The sequence below is a fragment of the Hemiscyllium ocellatum genome (genome assembly GCF_020745735.1).
Source record: "Hemiscyllium ocellatum isolate sHemOce1 chromosome 27 unlocalized genomic scaffold, sHemOce1.pat.X.cur. SUPER_27_unloc_42, whole genome shotgun sequence".
Classification (NCBI taxonomy): domain Eukaryota; kingdom Metazoa; phylum Chordata; class Chondrichthyes; order Orectolobiformes; family Hemiscylliidae; genus Hemiscyllium; species Hemiscyllium ocellatum.
Genome location: NW_026867512.1, coordinates 9,331 through 23,526, shown reverse-complemented (window position 1 = coordinate 23,526; position 14,196 = coordinate 9,331). Strand labels below are relative to the sequence as shown.

Below are 14,196 nucleotides of genomic sequence, written 5' to 3'. Positions count from 1 at the left end.
TCTAACCCTAATTGCTGTGCTACTGCCTGCATTATTTCAGCTGTTTTGCCCCAGCTCTCAACTCGAGCATCAACCTCTCTGCTTCTTCTATTAAACTTACCTTGATTAAGTGTTGCAAAACACACAAGGACAAGTTTTTCCTCTCCAGAATGTCTTGGTACTTAAAATGATAAAATTCACTTTGAAATATTGTTCATTCAAACTTTACTAAGCACATCCTACAGATTCAAAATTCAACAATGAGATGCACTTTTGTTACAATCATTCAGTTTGAAGAAAAAAACTATTAACTTTGAAGAGAAGTTTGAAAACCCAGTCATTAACTGGAAGAACAGCTCTTTTTTTTGTTTAAAAATGTGAAAACCTAATCAACAGGAGTAACTTAGCAGAATAGTGTGTATGGCATTAAATTGTAAATCTAGTTTTCTTTCCTTCCCTGCCATAGTTCCCACAAATCTTTATATGAATCTTGATAGTTCATTCACTTTTTGGGAATAGTCTAAGACAGGCAATATCTTTCTAGGATTCACTTGAATTCTTCTCAGGATTCCAAGAACATCTGGGAATTTTATGAGGATGCCTCCATTAGCTTTTGGCTAAGTGAACTTCTAGATTTCGTTTGAGACTTCAAGGTTTAGACTGATCAGTTTGAATGTTGGTTGGAAAAACCTCTGGTTCCTCATGGCTCTTTGTACTTTTAATCTCACAGCACCTAGTGTGTGAGTGACTAAGCTGCTGCAGAACACAAACTGCTTTCTGTCAGCAATGCAAACTCCACGGTGGGTTGTTTGAGTGTTCTTACCATCTGGAAAAATGATGGGGCAATCTCAGTCAGGATAGCACAACAACACTCCTTCTCAGGAGGCTCACGCAATTCGGTATATCAATAATGACCCTCACCAACTTTTACAGATGCACTATAGAAAGTGTTTTATCTGGATGTGTAACGACCTAGTCCAGCTACTGCTTTGCTCAGAATGGTAAGATACTACAGAAGGTTGTATGCACATTGCAGACCATCATGGAAGTCAACCTACCCTCCACGGTCACCACCTACACTTCACTTTGCCGCAGAAATGCTGCCAAAATCATCAAATTCTCCTCCAACCCCCTAATGCTCTCTCACAACATCTTTGGTCAGGCAGAAGATACAGAATCTGGAAACACATGCACCAACAGGTTCAGAAAGAGCTTCTTCCCTGCCATTGTTAGACTGATGAATGGACTCTCTTTGTACGTATGGAATGATCTGCAGATAAAGTGGTGGAGGCTGATACAATTACAATATTTATAGGGGATCTAGATGGGTGAATGAATTAGGAAGGGTTTACAGGGATGTGGGCAAATGTTGGTAAATGGGACTAGATTTATCCAGGTTAACTGGTCAGCATGAACGAGTTAGACTGAGGGGTCTGTTCCCATGCTGGACATCTCTATGTCTCTTTGTCCAGTGCCCACTTACCGTCCCCTTCGATAACAGCATAATTGGAAGTATATGACATAGCTGCAACACACAATTACGACAATTAATTATAATCGAATGTGAGAAAAACACGAAAAGCACGTTGAATGTTTAACAATTTAATAACACTGGACAAATCTCTGACCCTTTTCACGTTCTAGTTCTGATAAATGCCATGAGGATCAGAAAGCCTTATGAGAGAGCGAATCTGAAACCCCTTCGCTTGCATTCTACACTCTCCGCCGCCAATTGGTACAAGTGTACAGTGCCTTCCCTCTTCTTTCTCCCTCCCAGGATGAGGAATAGAAAGTGGGGGGATATTGCTTTGCTCCCAGATGTTGCTCAGAGTTGGGGGTATCAGTTTGAAACTGATCGGGCTACTTCCGCATTGTGACGTTCACGTACGAAGGCGGGACGTCCGGAGGTAGCCGGCCGATGACAATCCCGTGTTCCAAGATGGTTCTCTCCTATTGGCCACATGTCATGACATCACACAGGTCAATTGTGAGCCAATTGGAATGCCTGGATGGCTGGAAGGCGATTGTTCCGCGTGTCAATCAGAGCCGCCGTATTGACTGACTGCGGAAGTTTGACCAGGAGCCTCTGAAGCTGATGTTACTCCTCTCCCCGCTTCCCCCCGAATTAAGGTTGAGCTTCAACTCGGACTGCAACTTCCTTTCTCTGTCCACCATCTGTGAGTACGGCACTTTCTTTTTTCACCCCCCCTTTCCATTCTGGGGTTAAACTGCTCGGTTACTGACTCTTTATTCCATCCAGTCCATGCTGAACGTGATTCTAAACTAACTAGTCTCCACCTGCCTGGAAGTGGTCTCCCATTTCAGGGAGAAATTAGGAATGTATTCCTTTCTTGTTAGTCTATGGAATGCTCCCCCACAGATAGTAATGGAGACTGGCTCATGGAATATATTCAAGGCTTAATTGAAGAGAATTTTAAATGGCAGGGATATGAAAGGTTACTGAGAACAGCAGGAAATGGAGTGAAGGCCAAAGCAGTACTGACATGGTCTTTGGAACAGCAGAGCAAACCCCAGGAGCTGAATGGCTCACTCCTGGTTCAATCTGTGACAAGCTGTGTCCAGGGCAGGAAGAGGCGAGCATAGATCCATCAGTCAATATTTTTCAGCATTTATGGAGAATTTGGAACATGGGGCAATAATACCTAGTGAGGATGGAGGGAGACTGTGGTATTTAGATTCAAATTCTGGGGGGAGGGAGAGCAGAAAGAATGTTCCACAGGAACCAAAACTGTCTGTTTGGAGTTTCTATCCTGCGTAGACAGTGATGTCTTCTGTAATCTCCATTTTGCAGGATATGAGAACGGATGGAATTGCAGCCAGTAATCTCAAAACAAGATCTGATCGAGCCAATCGATTCACTGGCACAGGAATGTTATCAGCCTTTTGAATCTCACTGGATATTTTATTTGTCTTCTGTCCTGCCTGCTTTGAAAGGTTTCAAACTTCAGTGAGACCGAAGTACACAGACCTCAGTGAGCGTGTACCAGTGAACTGACTGTAGGAAGAGCTTTAAGCGGGTACAAAGACTGAAATAGCAACACCTCATTCGCAGCAGCAAGACATAGAACATGTTCTATTTGTGAGTGGTCCTTCAACTGGTTGTTGACACTAGAGGGCGGTGGGGATTCCCACGTGATGGAGAAACAGTGGAAATGTGGGGACTGCGGGAAGGAATTCAACTTCCAGAGTTTGCGAAAGCCATCGCCACCATCACACTAGGGAGAGGCCATTCACCTGCTCAGTGTGTGGGAAGGGGTTCACCCATTCATCTGCCCTGGTGACCCCCCAGCGGGTCCAGACGGGAGGACAAGGCCTTTCACATGCAACGTGTGTAGGAAGGCGTTCGTTCAGTTATCCACTCTGCATAGTCACCAGCGGGTCCACTCTAGGGAGAGGCCTTTCACCTGCTGTGTATGTGGGAAAGCATTCAACCGGTCTTCCAACTTCCAGAGTCACCAGTGGGTCCACACAAGGGAGAGGCCGTACACCTGCTCTGTCTGATGGAAGGCGTTCGTTCAGTTATGCACCCTGGTTACCCACCAGCGGGTCCACACCAGGGAGAGGCCGTTCACCTCTGTGTATGGTAAGCACTTTCAGCGCTTCATCCACCCTGCAGTGTCACCGGGGAGAGACTATTCACCTGCTCCATGTGCGGGGAGGGCTTCAATGATTCATCTTCTCTGCAGAGACACCACGGGTCCACACCGGGGAGAGGCCGTTTACATGCTCCATTGGCGGGAAGGCATTCATTCAGTCCTCCAACCTGCAGAGTCACCAACAGGTCCACACCGGGGAGAGACCATTCGCCTGCTCAGTGTGTGGGAAGGGGTTCATTGATTGGTCTTCCCTGCGGAGACACCAGCCTATCTACAAGTGCGGGAAGGGATTCAGTCAGTCATACCATCTGGTCAGACACCAATCCAGTCACACTGAGTAGCAAACGTTTGGATGCTTTGTGGGTGTTACTTGTATTAATATTCAAGAGGGCATACATTGCCTGGTGAGTTGAGCAACTGTTAAGACACACTTACTGATTTGGAACATGGACTGAAGTCAGGAGGTGTATATCTGTCATGTTTGACGCTGAAGAAACCTGCCCTGTGTAAAGATTGGCTCCGGTTTCTCCGACCCCACAAGGCTGGCAGGACGATGACGTGGTGTGAGATATTGTATTGTAGGTCTCTTTACTAACCCACTCTCAAACTCTTTCTATTAAGTCATTCATAAGTCTTTTCTAACTTGCTCACAGGAGCCCTGTATCTAATAATATTGCATTCCCATTTCATTCACCCATAACTCTTTCCTGTAACATAGCTTGCTTCATTCATTCATTCACTCACTCACTCACTCACAGTTTTGTAGTATATTTTACTATTACAAAATAGAATAAGCTAAAACACTCATTACTGCTTTTTCACACCTTCATCCCTTACCAGCTCTTGCTACAAGCAGTGTTTAGGCCTATTTCTGCATCAAATGCTACCTCTCAATAACTGTCAACATGTTTTCAGAACAATACCTCCCTGCCATCTTATCACCATGAAAGAATACGATATTAATCAGCCCTTGCCAACCATCTATCAGGACCTGAATAAATACATCAATACATAAATACATCAGTTTCCCTGACTCGCAGCCACTGTCCCCTTTAAGAAGCTGACTATCGAGACTGCGCTTCCATGAAATTGCAGGAATGAATGAAACTCTCACTGGCAAATACTAAACAAGTCTCCCAACCCAGCTGCAGTAAACAGTTTAATTCCGTTTATTCTTTTATTCAGTGCAGGTACAATGGCTAATTTATTTAGAGCACACAGGCCGAGTAATTTTACTAACATTTGCTGACTTAAAAGACAAAAGGACTGTCACCTCTTAGTTCTGCAAGCAGACCACACAGACAATCTCAATCCCATCGGGAGTAGCAGCCAACGTTTGTGTACAATAGATAAAACAATGGGACACCATAGTGATGGAGTGTTAATCTCTATAAGAACTGTGTGTAAAGAGGCTGCTGTAAGGATGGTATTTCGGGTTTCCATCACCACCTCAAACTTGTACAACTTGTGGTTGCTGAATAAAGAGGCTGTTTTCACCAGTTGCTGATTTTGGTCGCTATTTGAACACGATCCCACAACGGGAACAGAGAATTCTTGCCCAGTGCTGAAGGATGGATAAAAAGGAAAACTAAAGTTTCTGATGGCGGCTGACAATCCGAGTGGTGTTTGTGAGAAATGCCCAGAGCTATGTGGAAATTGTCAGGGTCTGGGTGACCCAACGATATTCCCAGGCTCTGAGCCTCACAACGAGTGGCAAGGTAGAGGACAGAATGTGGACATGGGTTATGACCCCACTATAGAGCTGGACAGCACAGAAACTGACCTTTCCATCCAACGTGGCCATGATGGCCAGATATCTGAAATTAATCTCATCCCATTTGCGTGCAATTGACCCATATCTCTCTGAATTCACCTCTCCATCCAGATGCCTTTGAAATGTTGTAATTGTACCAGTCCCACCACTCCCTCTGGTAACTCATTTTGTACGTGCACCACCTTCTGTGTGAAAAGGTTGCCACTTAGATCCCCTTCTCTCTCTTTTCCCTCCTTCCCCCCCACCTTAAACCTATGTCCTCTAGTTTTAAACACCAATGAGTCTGATTCCTTGCTGTACAGCTCTATGACTCTTGTGTAAGTGATAATATATTGGTGGTACACACTTGATGGGCCACAGGGCCTTTTCTGTACTGTATGATTCTGTGATCAGAAAACTCCCGTAGGGTTCCACAAAAGCATGTCTCTCTGTGCCTTTCTGAAACAGACACCATTTATAACAGATTAATGCAATAATAACCTTAACATGGAATTTAAGAACAGACATTCCATTTGAGCACGTTCCTTCTGTGCTGAAACCATTCTGTTGTTTGTGGGAGATCAGGCTGAGGAGCTTTAACTATTTAGGTTTAGATGTTACGCATATAAGTCTGGAATAACAGTAGATTAGGAATCGTGTTCAGAGAGAATAGTACTCCAAGCCTTTCTAATCCTGTTGTGTTAACGAGAGAGAGAGAGGATGTCGCGTCTACAGATCCGACAGAAGAGTTGTGCAGCTTGTTCGGTCAGTTGAGTTGGTTCTGCTCTCAGACAAGACTGGATGTTAATTTTGATGGATTCCTATTAAACACTACATCAGAACACTCCAAATCCAAGGAATGTGTCATGAGCAGATCAAAGATAACATTTGGAGAAATAGGTCCTGACATTTCTATCCTTGTGTGGGCTGGGGGGGGGGGGGGGGGGGGGGGGGGGGGGGAGAAGTCTTCACATCAGGAAACATGCATGGAATGAGAAACAGTTCATGTCCAAAGTCTGTTTTCACTCTTGTTCAGAACTGAATGGTGCTGGAAAATGCTCGTTTTTATGTCCTTGCCAGAGGGGAGAGTAAGAGCGAGGGTAACATGGTGAGAGTACCTAGAGCCAAAGGCAGAGATTGGTAATGATGGTGAAGAAGCGATTGAGGTATCATATAGGTGTTAATGGAAGGGAGAAAGCATCCACACTACTCAGAACAAAGTCAACAAGACCCACCTGTGTGGGCAAATGGAACAAAATTGGAGAAGACTAAGCAGGGCAGATTGATACAGTGAATGTATCAGCTGCTAAACAAATAGTCCCAGGAATGCAGCACATAATTCCTTGAAAGTGGAGTTGGAGGAAGACAGGATTGTGAAGAAAATGCTTGCTTTCGTTGATCACAGCATTGAGGAGAGGCGTTGGGACGTCCTGTTGTGGCTGTACAGGACATTGGGATGATTACTTTTAGGACACGGCATGGCAGTCTGGTCACCATTCATTTGGAACGACCCTGTTAAACTTGAGAGGCTGCAGAAAAGATTTACAGGGATGTTGCCAGGACTGGAGGTTTTGACTTCTAGGAAGATGCTGGGGCATTTTTACCCTGAGCATCGGAGTTGGAGGGGTGACCTTATAGAGGTTTATAAAATCATGAGGGGCAAGGATATGGCAAATTGCCAAGGTCCTTTTCCCAGGGATGGGGAGTCCAGAGCTAGAGGGTATAAGTTGAAGGTGAGAGGGGGAAAAATTTACAAAGGTGCAACTTTTTCCTGCACAGGGTGGTGTGTGTGTGAAACAATCTGCCAGAGAAAGTAGTGCAGGTGGGTACAATTACAACATTTAAAACCAAAATATTCCTCCAGTCACCTTTTAAAGGGATATGGACCAAATCCTGGAACTTGGGACTGGCTCAGATTGGGATATCTGGTCAGCATGGATGAGTTGAACCAAAGGGTCTGTTTCCGTGCAGAGTGACTCTATAAGTCTATAACTCTATTACCAAAACCAGACCTTTTTACTGATGATCTTCCTGCTGGGTTTTTAGTGTACCCAATTTCAGGAGATTTGTGGTGGGTAAAAGTGGCACATATCCCTGATCCTGGGAATCCTGGAAAATATTAAGGGGCTGTTAAATGTACTCCAACTTTGGGAACACTGGGTCTTGTGGAAGCTGTGCATTTGTCAAATATTTTCAGAAATTCTCTTCAACTGGCAGACTACAAACAATTTTCCCATGGAATGTTACACAGATATTAAGAATGTTACCTTGTAAAACGTTTTCCTGAAAATGAAGAATTCAACTTGCTGACATGAAACAAATGTTGGAGAGAAAGGAAACTGCCAAGATCAAAAAAGTTGATGAAAGTCAACACTTGGATCTAGAAACACCCAGAAGAGGGGTGTCTCATACCTATTCCTTCAATTAGTTTTGAAATATTGTTTGTGTGACTTAATAATTAAGTCATACCCAGCACATAGAAAGATGGCTATGGGTATTGGAGGTCAGTCATCTCAGCTCCAGGACGTCTCTGCAGGAGTTCAGAGGGTAGTGTCCTTGGCCCAACCATCTTCATCAATGACCTTCCTCCATCATCAGAAGTGAAGATGTTTGCCAATAATTGCACAATGTTCAGCACGATTTACAACTCCTCCCAAATTGAAGGAGTTCAGTTTGAAATGTGACAAGATCTTAATAATATCCAATGGGTTGGTGAGTGGCAAGTAACATGTGCCATGCAAATGCCGAGCAATGACTCATCCACAAAAGAGAGTTTGACCACTGCCCCGTGATATTCAACAGTATTACAGTCACTAAGTACCCCACTATCAACATCCTCGGGGTTTACTATTTACCAGAAACGCAACTCGACTAGCCACATATATATAGTGGCTAGAAGAGCAGGTCAGAGGTCAGGAATACTGCAGTGAGTAAGTCCACTCCTGACTCCCAAAACCTGTTTATCTTCGACAAGGCACAAGTCAGCAGTGTAATGGAATACTCTCCCACCAGTTTGGATGGGTGCAGCTTCAACAACATTCAAAAAACTTGATACCATCTAGGATTACATCAATGCACATTGCTGACTATAAACTGAGAGTTTAAAACAATTCATTTTAACAAGATTACTATAGATGTATGCTGGAGATATGGTGAATTATAAATGGAGTCTATGCCGAGCAATCTGCCTCTTGTTAATTATTGGTTAGTTGTTTTCTGTGTAAATAGCAATTTCAATTATCCATTGATTTGATTTAAGGGATGAAAACAGCATAGGATTTTATTACTTTTAAAAATAATATCTAATAATTAGAAAGATGTGACGTTGAATTTCTCAATGCTGGATTCTAATGGAAATGGGTCTCACTGAACTGGGAAAAAAAACAACTCTGCAATCCACTTAGAATAAATGAAGATTAGAAACTTCATAGATCAAGTGAAGATTTTTTTGAACTATTTTAGAAAAGTTGAATTAGCAATTTATGAAAGATGTTCCAGAGCTACTAGTAGCAGCTCAAGGCATTGGACATTGAGTTTTAATCTGTAAACCGGACATTCAATTGATGAAATTCAGTTTTGAAACCTGTACTGAGTATCTCACACTTTAATTGCTTACACAGCCCCTAGTGGTCACAATCTATCATTCCATGTTAAGGTTTGAACCCAGCAAAAGCATTTACTTTTGCTTTTATTGGGTGTAAGACTACCCTAGCTCCATGGGAAATCAAACTAAGAATTTGGTTCAAAAATAAGAAAAAGTGCAATTGGGAAGAATTGGGTTGAGACTGAGGGAATGGTGTTGAGTGGAATGCTAAGGCCATTAGATGTTTGTTGCTTCTGATCTTTAAATAACCTAGGAATCAAACCAATTGCAGCTTTTATCAAATTTCCATAAAACTACAATAGACAGCATTACGTACTCTACGTGCTAAAGATATACAGGCAATTTAAATGAGTTATGGGAAAGAAAACGAGTGAAAACTAAAATTTAAACTGAGATTAAAAGTTATTCGCATGAGTCAAATGATAGTACACTGTTTGTACTGTTTAATAAGAGACATAGTTTTGAAGTATTGAAATATAACCAGAACACTGGGACAAGAGCATTTTTGCCTTGTTTAAATATTGCTGCTTATCTGGGACAGTATGTTCAGTTTAGTTACAATGCCACAAAAATGGATAAATATTTTTTGGGAAATTTGGAAATAAGAGCAGCAAATGTGAAGGGGAAGGATGTGCTATGGGGAATTTTGGACAAGTATAACTTTTATAGCAGTAAAAAGGAGTCATCGACACACAAGTTTAGATTGCTAAGGAAGGTTGATCAGTTGAACTGCAGCTTGCATTTGACAAATAGGAAGCAAATATGCCAATACACAAATCTAGGAAACTGAGGTATGTGTTAGCTGAAGCCAAGTTTTTTTAATACTGTTAGGTTGGTTGAACACGTCACTGTTTAGGCCGCTTTTGGAACATTGCGTGCAGTTCTGGTCTCCTTCCTATCGGAAGGATGTTGTGAAACTTGAAAGGGTTCAGAAAAGGTTGACAAGGATATTGCCAGGGTTGGAGGATTTGAGCTATAGGGAGAGGTTGAATAGACTCTGGGTGTATTCCTGGGGCATTTGAGGCTGAGGGGTGAACATTATAGAGCTTGATAAAATCATGAGGGGCATGGATAGGGCGAATAGACAAGATCTTTTCCCTGGGATGGGCAAGTTCAGAATGAGGGCAGAGGTTTACGGTAAGAGGGAAAAGATATAAAAAAGACCTAAAGGGCAACTTTTTCACTCACAGGGTAATGCGTGGTTGGAATGTGCTACCATTGGAAGTGTTGGAAGCTAGTACAATTGCAACATTTTAAAAGTCATCTGGAAGGGTATATGAATAGGAAAGATTTGGAGGGATTTGGGCTGGTGCAGGCAGGTGGGATGAGATTAGGTTGGGATATCTGGTCAGCATGAACGAGTTGGACCGAAGGGTCTGTTTTCATGCTGTACATCTCTATGACTCCATGACAAAGTAGCCTGCTTGATTGGCACCATATCCACATACATCCACTCCCTCTGTCCCACTGTTCAGAAGCAATAGTATCCACTATCTACAAGATGCACCACAGAAATTCACCAAAGATCCTTGGAAAATGTCTTCCAAATCAACAACCATCTCTATCTAGAAGTGATTTGGAGATGCCGGTGTTGGACTGAGGTGTACAAAGTTGAAAATCTCACAACACCAGTTTATAGTCCAACAGGTTTATTTGGAAGCACTAGCTTTATGTGTGCTTCTCCTTCATACTCCACAACCACCTGATGAAGGAGCAGCGCTCCAAAAGCTAGTGCTTCCACATATACCTGTTGGACTCTAATCTGGTATTGTGTAATGTTTAACCCCATCTAGAAGGACCAGAACAACACATACTTGGGAACACAACCTTTTGCAAATAACTTCCTAGCCACTCACCATCTTGACTTGGAAACCTATTGCTGTTCCTTCAGTGTTGCTGGGTCCATGTCCTGGAATTTACCTCCCTAAAGGCATTGTGGGTCACTGTACAGTGTGTGGACCACAGCAGTTGGAGAAGGCAGGCCACCACCATCTTTTCAAGGGGAACTAAATGCTGGCTAGCCAGTGATGCCCATGTACCACGAGTAATGTTTAATAAATGATCGAAACAGAGGGTTGGAATCTGCAACCTAAAGAAAACACTAGAAAAGAGAGATAGATGGAGGGCACTGTTTCGGTCTTTACTTGAGGACAGAGAAAGTGATATACTGACACTGAATTGGAAACAGAGTTTAGAATTAAACACTTGTAGTGTTTAACTCAGTGCATAAATCGAAACTCGATTAAAGATTGGCTCTTGACATATACTTCACCAACACATCAATAGGACGTTAAGAAAGCATAAGGAACACTGGATTTCACCACGTTAATGGCGGCTGTAGCTCCCACAATCCTATGCGGTCCAGAAATCACTATCTGCCGGCAGTGCGGATGCATGCAGTAATGGAGGTGCTGGTGCGCATGTGTGAGATCGACATAAGGCCCCGCCCCTCATTGTTTTGATGGACGGGGAATCGACCTTTGGTCAACCCTGGAGGACCGGAAGGAGATTGGTCCTCCTGCCAATCAGAGCCCCGCCCCCCATGCTGCTCTTTTTCTGAATGAAGAATAAGCTTTATCCCAGCCTTCTTCTGTCCAACATTTGTGAGCACAATGCTCTGTTTTCTCACCCTCCCCTTTCTTTTCCATTTTTTTCTCTCCCTGGGGTTTAACTGTTGGTTTGCAGGAGCTGGAGGGAAAGCAAGTCAATCCGGAGAAGCGGATAGACGCTGGAAAATGTTGGTCCAGATCTGTGTGACAGGCTGTGTTTCCTCAACTTGACACATTTAATTGTCTCTTGATCTGCCATAAGGACAGATGCAAGTATACTGAATCTATATGAGAAATAAAGTGCTGGCCAGGAGTCAGATTCCCACTGAGGGCTGTTTGTGAGAGCATTTTGATTTGATTTAATTTGATTTATTGCCACGTGTACCACGTTCAGTTGGTAGAGTTGTGGATTGTGTGCAGGGCTGTTGTAGGTTGCAATGAGACATTGACAAGATGCATAACTGGGCTGATAAGTGGCAGATGGAGATCAACCTGGAAAAGTGTGAAGTCATTCACTGTGAAAGGTCAAATTTGAATGCAGAATACAGAGTTAAAGGCAGAATTCTTGGCAGTATGGAGGAACAGAGGGATGTATGGACCCATGTCCACAAATCCCTCAAAATTGCCACCCAAGTTGATAGGGTTGTTAAGAAGGTGTATGTTGTGTTTGCTTTCATTAGCGAGATATTGAGTTTAAGAGGTGCAAGGTTATGTTGCAGCTCCATAGAATCCTGGTGAGACCACACTTGGAATAATGTGTTCCATTCTGGTCGCCTCATTATTGGAAAGATGTGGAAACTTAGAAAAGGTGCAGAGGAGATTTACTTGCATGCTGCCTGGGCTGGAGGGTTGAGGCAGCCAAGGCTTTTCTCACTGGAGTGAAGAAGAATGAGAGGTGACTTGATAGAGGTGTGCAAGATATTGGGGATGGGGTGTGTGTGGCGGTGCAGTGCCATCAGGTAGAGGGCTACTTCAAGGGTAGCAAGGGCTTATCTGCTGCATGTCATGGGCTTTAGGAAGGGAGGGGACTGGGAGTGATAGATGAATGATACCGCCTACCTGACATAGCAGCTCCCAGTCCAGGATAACAGCAACCAGGGGTAGACTTTGTGGGCACAGATAAAATAGGTGCCATTGTAAGTTCGGAGATGGAGTGTCTGGGTCCCTGTCCAGCTGGTGAGGAAGGTGGTATTCTGGGTGATCCTGTCAGTTTAAAATGCTGCCATCTGCAGCAGATCGGCGTGTGTGGGAGTTAGGAGCAGGGAGTCAATGCACTGGCTGCAGCCAGCCTCCCATCCGGATGGCTGTGTGTGTTTCAAACAGATGGATCCCGCAGGTGGCCCGTGTGGGCTGGTGTCAGCAATGGTCAGGGCTGGGGGCTCATGGGAGGGCTTGTAGGCCGGGTAAAACCACTCTTTCAATTTGTCCAGGTGGTAACCCGCAGACATACAGCAGGCTGGGCTCTTGTCTCCATATTTGGTCGTTGCTGGTGGTATTTTGAGTGTGGTAACCTCCGGGGACCTGTCTGATTCCAGCCACCATTCCGCCTTGTCAGAGATGTTAAAAGGGATTGGGGCTAAGGGAATGCCCCCATGAGAGTGGACAGGGACTCTAGTGCAGACCCAACAGTGGGTCTGGTTGAATCTCTGGGCATACTGATGGGCCATTCTCAGGAAGGTGTTAGCCCACAAGTCACACCGGATTATTAAATATCTCGCGCTTTGTCCCTGTTTACCAGCAAGTCACAGTGTGATGGTCAGGCCGTGGGTGCTGATGCTGAGGCGAGCAGCTGGATCCATCCTCGGTGGGTGGAGTAGTGTCTTCTTCTCTCTCTGGTCCGTGTTCATTGGGTTGTGGAGCCCTCTTGCAGCGGGTGGCATGTGTCCATTTGAGCCGTCCTTCCAGTTTCACAGCTGTCCAGGTTGTCAGCAGGATGAGGTACGGGCCTTTCCAACTCGGGAAGAGGGAGTCCTTTTCAAGTGATGTTATCATGATGTAGTCCCTGAGTTGGAACGGATGAATGGGCACTGATTGGGATGTGGGCAATGCAGCCCTGACCTGATCATGCGTAACACTAATGCTCCTGCTAAGGGCCTGGACACACTGCAGGGTCTCTTGTGTCAGTATCTGTGGAGAGTTTAGGAGGCCTGGTATCGGTGGGCATAGGTCACCCCATAAGCATCTCAAAACGGGTGAGCCCAGTCATGTGGTTTGCCTGCACAGGTATAGTATACAGGGCAAGTGGCAAGGCGTCTGGCCTGGTCAGTCCTGTGTCCTGGGTGATCTTGGTCAGTGTGGTTTTAAGGGTGCTATTCATCCGCTCGACCATTCCTGATGACTGAGGTTGGTAGGGGGTGTAGTGTCGCCACGGTATCCCTAGTGCCTCGCTAATGCTAGTCGTGAGCCTAGCAGTGAAGTGAGTCCCCCTGTCAATCTCTATGCTACCAGGAACTCCAAATCTGGGAATGACATCATTTAGGAGGCATTATACTACCGTGTGTGCATTGTCCTTTTCTTGTGGGAAATGCTTCCACCCATTTGGAGAACAAGTCTATGATGACCAGGATGTACTTGTAACCCTGTTTTTGGGGCATGTGTGTGAAGTTAACCTGTAAGAGGCTGAACGGTCCTTCAAGAACTGGCAGATGGTCATACTTGGCAACTGGCTTCCCTGCATTGTTCTGCAGGCAGATG

At 44.4% G+C, this 14,196-nt stretch overlaps 1 long non-coding RNA gene across 1 annotated transcript; it reads left to right on the top strand.

The window, feature by feature from the left end:
* The first annotated feature begins 2,005 nt into the window (after positions 1-2,005).
* LOC132808340 (uncharacterized) lies at positions 2,006-5,095 on the top strand. The gene is made up of 2 exons (XR_009642064.1): positions 2,006-2,156; positions 2,792-5,095. It is a non-coding gene; the product is annotated as an uncharacterized LOC132808340 (long non-coding RNA).
* Positions 5,096-14,196: the final 9,101 nt, after the last annotated feature.